This window comes from Lepisosteus oculatus, chromosome 3, assembly GCF_040954835.1.
Source record: "Lepisosteus oculatus isolate fLepOcu1 chromosome 3, fLepOcu1.hap2, whole genome shotgun sequence".
In the NCBI taxonomy this organism is placed as follows: Eukaryota; Metazoa; Chordata; class Actinopteri; order Semionotiformes; family Lepisosteidae; genus Lepisosteus; species Lepisosteus oculatus.
The window spans coordinates 46,473,901-46,482,026 of NC_090698.1; the positions used below are offsets into that span (position 1 = coordinate 46,473,901).

Genomic DNA, 8,126 nt, shown 5'->3' on the forward strand with positions numbered 1-8,126 from the left:
ATTTATCGATGAATAGACGGGCCAAAAGACGGGGTTTTTAGTGACAGAATAAATGTTTATATTTTTTATAGAACATTTAAGCTTGTCTGTCTTTCAGGTTTCATTACAATATGGGCTTTGTTGTTTAAAAACATGTTTAACAAAGTATTCATCAGGAAACAATGGAGTGTGATTGGAGTGAGCATTTCTTTACAAAAATGACTTTTCTTTTGTTCATCTTTCTCACAGGGTTACTGCACAGTCCTTTGCGCTCTGACATCTGGCACTGCCACCTTCACACTGGAACTGTCCAGCTACGAAGCCATGACTGCCCATGATCAGAACACCCTTCTCAGCCGAATGACAGGAGTGGCATGAAGCCTTCAGCCAAACATGTTTGAAACAAGGAGTACAAGAAACTGTTTAACTCTTGAAAGCACCAGGCTCATACAAAATGTAAACTGGGCTTTGTCTTTTAAGAAGGGGTTGAAAAGACCTGCATTTCCTTTCATGTGTTGTCATCCATTTTGGTGCAGAATATAACTTTGGAAACACACTAAACTGACTTCAAAGTTTGGAATTACCAGCTAAAATTCTCTTAATAAATTATGTACAAAAGCTCTAAGAGTAGGATAGGTGATTGTTATGGATAAATTAAGATCTACTGAACAAAGTAACATTTTACACACATCAATAAAAAATTAAAATGCAGAAGCATTAAAAACTACCCCAAGAAAGCTAGTGCCTTCTTCTTTCAGTCTTATTTCCATAGTGGAGTCTTAGGTCATGGTTGAACTGAGTTTAACGGGATATATTTTAACATGCAATATTGCCAGGGCTGCAAATATCAGTACCTCTTCCAACAGGAGACACTTTAATGTTCAAATGCGGGACTTTCTGGGTCACAAGGGTCGGCTGGCAACCGTACTCGCCTCAAAAGCAAAGGAGTCCTCACGCGTCATTCTGTTGCGGTGGGAGACATGAGTGAGCACAGTGTTGATGAGCAAGTTGCTCAAACCTAACGTTTCCGAAGGGGTGGAACTGAAGTACGGGAATAATCACGAGGGTGGAGCATCGATAGTGTTACACCGAGATAACAGATTTGCAACTTTTTTTTAGTCAAGAAGCAATAGAAAGAAGAACAATCTCCCACTCCTCCTCACTGAAACATTCACCGCAGTGGCAGCTCCTCCACCTTCTTCATCTCAAAACGCGACTCTAGCTCCACAAAAAAGATGAACGAGGTCGGATTTTGTAATTGGAATTGCATTTTCCAAATTCCAAAGTTGCAAAATATTTTTTTTTACCCGAGCATTTGTTTTCAATTAACCTGAACGTCATTTTCGCAGATCGCGTCTTATATAGGTCACGTGCTCAATCTGTAAAGCGCCACGCAGCGATCAGCGCGTCATCTCTGAACTCACAATTGCATTATTACTGAGAGAGTGACGGATTGCTCAAGGGGTTAAAATGATCGTAGTTTCTCATAGGTTATTGCTTTAGCTCATTCTCTTTGTCAGGGCATATATAAAATATATAAAAAAAACGTATTGTACGCCCGGTAGTAATGGTCAAGAGAGTGGCAAACTATTGCAGCAAAACCTTCCCGGATTAGGAATACCGCAGCAAAGCAGAAAGGTACCTATAGATTTTAGGAGTAGTTACAGTACCCTTTAAGAGAAGTTGCTTTCACTGAGACTTTATCTGGTATAACATTAGTGTTTCACTATTTTTCTGTTAGTTAGAAATAGTCTGGTATAATATTTTTAAAGTAAATTAATATGACGTGCGTGTAACACAAGAACAGTAAACTATGGTGCAGAAAAAAAACTTGCATGGCAGCGACAGTTTTATTTTTGTGCTGTTACTGCCCATCTGCAACCCTGCAACTTGGTAAAGATCAGGCGAAGTCTATTTTCAGAATTGGACTGCTTGTTTCTACACTGTGTAACCAAAGTGGTAAAAAATACTGTTTTTTTACATTGGGTGTCCGCGGAAATCTGTCGATTTTCCGTTACGACCAGCTTCAGTAAAATGTCGTGCAAACGGTGCCCTTCTACACGCTACTTTGTGCAGAAGGTATGCAGAGGAAGAAGCATGAGAGCACCAGAATGAGCTCCCGTTTAACTATCCTGAAAGCAACGAATTCGTTTGATAAAAATCGATGTGTATATCAATGAAGATGTTAATTTGTTCAGTTCAAGATTTGTACAAACTTGTGGGAGGGCATGGGGGTGTAGCGACGCTTTCCAGCACGTGGTGAACCGATGCGACCGCCTGTAAGAGATGGGAGTCGCAAACGCATCATTGTCCGAGGATCGGAGCAACAGAAACGTTTTTTTCAAGACAAGCAGTATCTTCATTCATATTTTTATCAATAGAAATACAAACATACCCAAAAACGATATAAAAAAACAGTGGGGTGTGAATTCGAGCACTGGTCTTGTTACTTTTGAATGTGTGCTTACTTCATTCACCTACTGTAAGACGTTTTTTTTACACCAGAACCACACATCGTATTAAGAAAATACATCTTTCCCGTTAAACATCTAGTAGCCAGTTCTGTCTAGTTCTTCTTGTGCCAGTTCTTCTAGAAAACGTCACCCATGTCATGAAATACAGTACATACTCTGTATGCACAATCCGTATCTCTACTGAATTTCTTTCAGTCTTCAAAGTACCTTTTTTTCTTCTTATGTTTTATGGTCCCAATAAATTAATTCCCTGATCACACTGTCTTTTCTTCTGATATTGCCAAGTTTTTGTCCTCTCTACCAGATTATGAACAGTGCATGATAAGGCTTTCTAGTAGTCTCACCTTGTAGTCTGTTTTCAGATCTGACCTTAAGACCCTGGCAGTCACATAGATCTTATGATGTATTCTGCATGTTGTCTTCTGTATATTGATTTATTTGGTACAATGATCTCTCCTGAATGTGCACTTTCCTAAGAAACAATGTTTTCTGAAAACTGCTATGTAAAATAAAGATTAATAATCGGTATACATATCACATAGGTAATACCAATCGCCAGACAGGATTGTAATATAGGCATCTGGGTGTTTATGATGATTTTTTCATGTTAATTAGAACAATAAAATTACAAACAAAATGTTTGGGTATAAAACAAGAAGTGTGTAGCTTACTCCCTTCAGCATTGAAGCAATACATAAGGTTTGCAACAGGAGTAAAATCTCATTTATAATACTGCATTCATTTGTATTCACTATACAGTACCTCTAAACTTACATTAGGTAATTAAATGTTCAGACTTTTATAGTTCAGTCGATTGGTAAATCCATAAAAATGAAAGATGTGAGAGATATTCTAGTTTTTAAAAATCCAAGGAGTGTAGATAGATAGGGTCAAGCAGTTTTTGTAGCAAAAGAGCCACAACTTGAAACTAAAAGAGAATTAATTCTTGAAAAATGCTGTGGTATTGATGCTTCAATAAAATGCCTGGGCTGCTTGTTACTTTGGAGAGCTGTGGGTGCTTTCAACAGGATTCCTAGTTAGGTGTCTTAAGGCTCAATCTGGGCTCCTTGAAGTAGCAGCTAGAAATGGGATCTATATACAGTTAGGGGTGGCTTCTCTTTGTTCTTCAGATTACAATCTGTATGTCTAATATTTTTTTTAAATCATCAAGGAGCTGAGTTGCATTAACATTCATCTTTTATAAACATGCTGCTTATAAACTCTGCAAGTACAAATCAGCAAATAGATAATGTTAGCAGTAAGTACAGCCCCCTATTACTGTTTCTCCAGTTGTAAATTATAGAATAGAACTGCCTGCTTAGAGTTTGCTGCATTTTGGTTTATGAAATCATTAAGAAGAGATTTAGGACAGTCTATACAGGTCTGAATGTTTGTAATCCCATATTTTTCGTGTTTGATTTATACATTCCATTACATCTGTCAATATGCGATGTTACTATTGTAATGCTTGAGTTGAGTACAGATAACACATCACAACTCTTTGAGGAGTTTTGCTTGAGTGTCAGTTTTAGTACTTGTCATTTTTAAAGTAGCAAATCAGAATAGTTTGTAATGAAAACTGTGTTAAGTAAGTAGACTGGATCCAGTGATATCACTGTCCAAATTTGGACATTTTATTGAAGCAAACAGGATTTTACTGTTTGGACTCCTTGGAAGAGAAGGAGATTACATAAGCTTCTACTGTTCTTGAGTCCTCAGGTTCATGTTCTCCAAAGAAATGAAAGTGGAGATGATGAGCTGAGAACTGTACTGAAATTGAATACAAATTATCACTATATCAGCTGTCTGTCAACATGGTAGCTAAAACTGATCTACATGTTTTAAATGTCTCTTGCACTCTTTCTACATAAAATATTTAAGGATATTCAGATTCAATTACAGTACATGGAAATGATAAAATATGTAAATTAGTAAAACATGCATTTGCTACAAAAACTGCTGTTTTTCTGGAAATCATACATTAAGCATTAACAAGCACTGAGAACTTCATTGTTCCTGCCTCTCAGATGGACAGAGATCCCCGGTCTCCCCAACTGAGTGGCTCCTCTGAGAAAGACCTGCAGTTCACTAGAACAATGAATATAAGTCAGAAAAATGCCAAACGTGCCAAACGCATTGGTGAGTACCTGATTTATACTTTCTAGACTATTAATTTCAGGCTGAGTAATGAGTTGAGAACTGTAGTTATCAGTGTGTATACAGTCTATTTTGAATTCTTTAGCTAATTCTGAATCCAGAGAAAAAGGAGTAATTTAGGCTTGCATTAACTCCACCAAAATCATTCCAAACATTTCTGTCCATGGTGTGGTAAAGGAAAGTGAAGTACATTTCCCTCCTTGTGTGAGGAAAAAGACATGTGCTCCTGGTAGGGAGTAGTCTGTGTCAGTAACATGCAGTATGTTGGCAGGGCTGGAGGAGGTGAAGTGGGTTGTGCGTGTGCAGTGCTATATGCATGAAACACCAGGCACATTGAGAGGTCTTGCATGATTAGCAGTTGCTGAACAAAAAGATTTTCTGCTGTCCCTGTCCCTGAGCTGAGGATGTGATCAAGATAAAGATTCCCATTATTGGTGTTTGTGTGGTCACCTGTTTTGTTGATTCCTGGCTTTTCAATGCATCTGCCCTCTGCTGCCTCTATTTCTTCTCCCCTGTCCCAAACTCTGTCATGGCAAAATACAGTAGCAGCTTGTTCTGAACTTGGCAGCAAGCTAGGGAGTAAGATTATTCCTCTTCAGAGACTGATATTTGTAACTGATCAGTATTAAAGCAATGTTTCTCAACCCTGCTTCTGGAGTATCTTTTAGTTTTCCTTCCAGCTGGTGGTACAGTGGTGAGCACTGGCTCACTTCCTGGCGTGCTATCTGCAACACTAAATTAAATAAAGTGGTTAGAAAATAAATGTGATCTAGTTGCTTTTTTATTTTTCATGAATGCCTTTCCTACTGTGTCCTTCAGGTGAAGCCCTTGAGAATTGCCCTGTGCTAACTAAAGCCACGCTTGTGCGTTCTCGCTGCTTCTCCAATGGAATCAAGCCTGTGCCGCCGAACGCCCAACCCAGGTCTGTCCATGACACACGGCCCTCAGAAATGTACACATTGCAGACACATTCAGAGCAATTAAAATGCTGCCTTTACAACTCAAGACGGTTGTGGCTTTCATAAACAGTGCACTGAAGCTCGTTTTCCAAACTTGTTACTCAGTTTTTGCTTACTGCCACACAGGTAGCCTACTACTTTTAGAAACATCTTTTCTGTTTTTGTGTGGGGGCTGGAGTGAAGAGTGTTGATAAAATTAGCTTGTTGTTGTCCAAGCTTGCATCTTTTGTGGTTTTATGTGCTTCAAAGCAGGACTGTGAACTTGGCAAGGGAGTGAACACAGTTGACAACACTGCTCGAACTCTGTAAAGATGACAGAGCAGTGTTTATCATTTTTTCACTTTTCTCCACTGTCTCCATTTGTGTCTTGCCTGCAGGTCCGATAACTCCCCTTCATCAGTAGCAAGGCCTCGCTTGGCTGGAGTCCCCTCCAGAAGGCTGATGGCTGCTTCGAGAGTGGAGTACAGCCCCAACCAAGGTGCTGACAGCTGGAGCTGCTGGCCTGTCATTTGTTTGAATGTGTTTGGTTGTGTGTATGAGTGTGTGCTGAGTAACCATCTGTGGGACTGGGCAAAATGGAAAGTAACCTAATCAGTACAGCTCTAGGTTTGAGCAATACAGGACAGTAGAGGTTGAAACTTCCTGTCTGCTGGGACTCATTTAGAGTTAAAGAGATAAAGAAATAAAGAACTTGCCTATTTTCCTTCTTGGTCGGTTCTTGCATTTGCCCTCCTTGTGTTGAGGTTGGTGCGAGTGTCAGTGTGTCTGCTACTGTGGGCTGTGGTGTTGTGAGATTGGTGAAAAGGGTGACATTTCTGAAGGGTGTTGAGAAATTTTGACCTTGTTTTGCAGGGGTGACCTCAGATGTGAGTGAAGTGGGACAGCAACTGATCTATTCTAACGGGCCTGCTGAGCCTGAGGAGGACAGGCAGATAGTGGTGTCCCCTCCTGCTGCCAGACCCCCGGGCCGAGTGCCCCGCAGAGTGTCCAGAATCCCCACATGTGAGTCGGCAGCACCATTGGTTAAGATGTCACTAATGATAACAGGGACTGGTACCAGAGTTACATACTGTACAAAAGCTCACTGGTAACAAAAACTCTCTCATGGCCTGTAAAGAGGGATTTATTACAGACTTGATACTATTTCTTTCTGACATCCGACCTTCGTAACTGTATATAAAAAAAACTTACCTTTTTATCCATGATCCAGGATTCTCCAGCAGCATTGAAAAGAAATGTTATTATAACTAATAACAACTAATCTATTTCAAAGACCTTTAGAACTCTCAAGGACTTGTGAACTGATCTGTAGACAATGGGCACAAATCAAGCCGCGCTAGAGATAACAGCACAACCCAGGATTTATTGAACTCTGAGGTGTGGCCATGCCAGTTCACATTACTGTACACATTACAGTTCCAGCTGTACCAACACACCAACAGATGGCGTGACAGAGTTTTGAGTATTGGGTGTGAAGTTTTGGTTCTGTAAGGCAGTAGATCATCAGGTGACAAAAGCTCACAAGGTGATGATATCTCCAGATTCACCGAGAAAATCCCAAGGAGCTCCTTCAGAGTAAGCAAACTCATTTGCAGTAGATTCTGGCCAGAATACAGGTGGGTTTTGTTTTTGTTAACCCCAGCAACTCTGCTTCCCCCACCCAGTTATCCCAGAGCCTTGCCAGCCCCAGGTTTCAGGGAAGAAAGGGCTCCTGAGGATGTCACAGAACAGTGGTGGAGAGGACTCGGACATGCAGTTCCTGAGCCCCACCAACCCTTCTGACAGAGAGAGAGGTGGAAGACTGGTAGTGGTTACAGTCAGGTTGATTTGCACAACTTGACTTCCATGTGGTGAAAGAGCAGGGGACTTGATGTAGTGTTTTAGCAACAATGGCAACTTGTTAGGAAGACTGCCATCCTGACTAACCACTACAGCCTTCACAGTAGACAAGCAGTCCTCACCCTTTATTCTTCTTAAAGGTGAAGTGGAAATATAGTTTCTTCTCAGAACGTTATGTTCAGACAGTATGTGTAAGCCCTGTCTGTGTTCTTCAGGTGAAGCCCAGGGAAGGACCTTCCCAGAGCTCCTCAGAGCCTCTCAGATGTGCTCCACAACCTGCCGCTGTGTATTCAGTGGGATTAAACCCGTGCCCCCGATCTCTAGAGGCACAAAGCCCTTGCCCGACAGGGACCAGGGCATGCCCAGGGACTCCGGAAAGGCCGGCCAGACAGGGCGCCCCTTGGAAAATAACCTGCAGGTTTATGGAGAAGAGGAGGCAGTGGACTACGAGGAGGTCAGAACACACCAGGGCCTTTCTAACCCACATATCATCATTTAAATGTGCAGAAAAAGGAAGGGATAAGAGCTTGCTTGTGTAGTTTTATTTGGTTATGTTCTTCAGGAGGTTTCAAGGTTTCATTCCCAAGTCTTTTCTATTTTGCTTTGCACAAAAAGTACAATAAGCTGTGCGAATGCACTGGCAGTGAGAGCCCAGCTGGGTTAGGAACTGAGAAGGAATGTTAAAGGCTTGTGTCTTTTGTGTTCTTCAGAGGCCGAA

The 8,126-nt window shown here is 41.0% G+C and overlaps 1 long non-coding RNA gene across 1 annotated transcript; it reads left to right on the plus strand.

Annotated features, from left to right (window-relative positions):
* Positions 1-1,524: 1,524 nt before the first annotated feature.
* On the plus strand, positions 1,525-5,529 carry LOC138237859 (uncharacterized). The gene is made up of 3 exons (XR_011189170.1): positions 1,525-1,617; positions 4,481-4,592; positions 5,430-5,529. It is a non-coding gene; the product is annotated as an uncharacterized lncRNA (long non-coding RNA).
* The last annotated feature ends 2,597 nt before the right edge of the window (positions 5,530-8,126 follow it).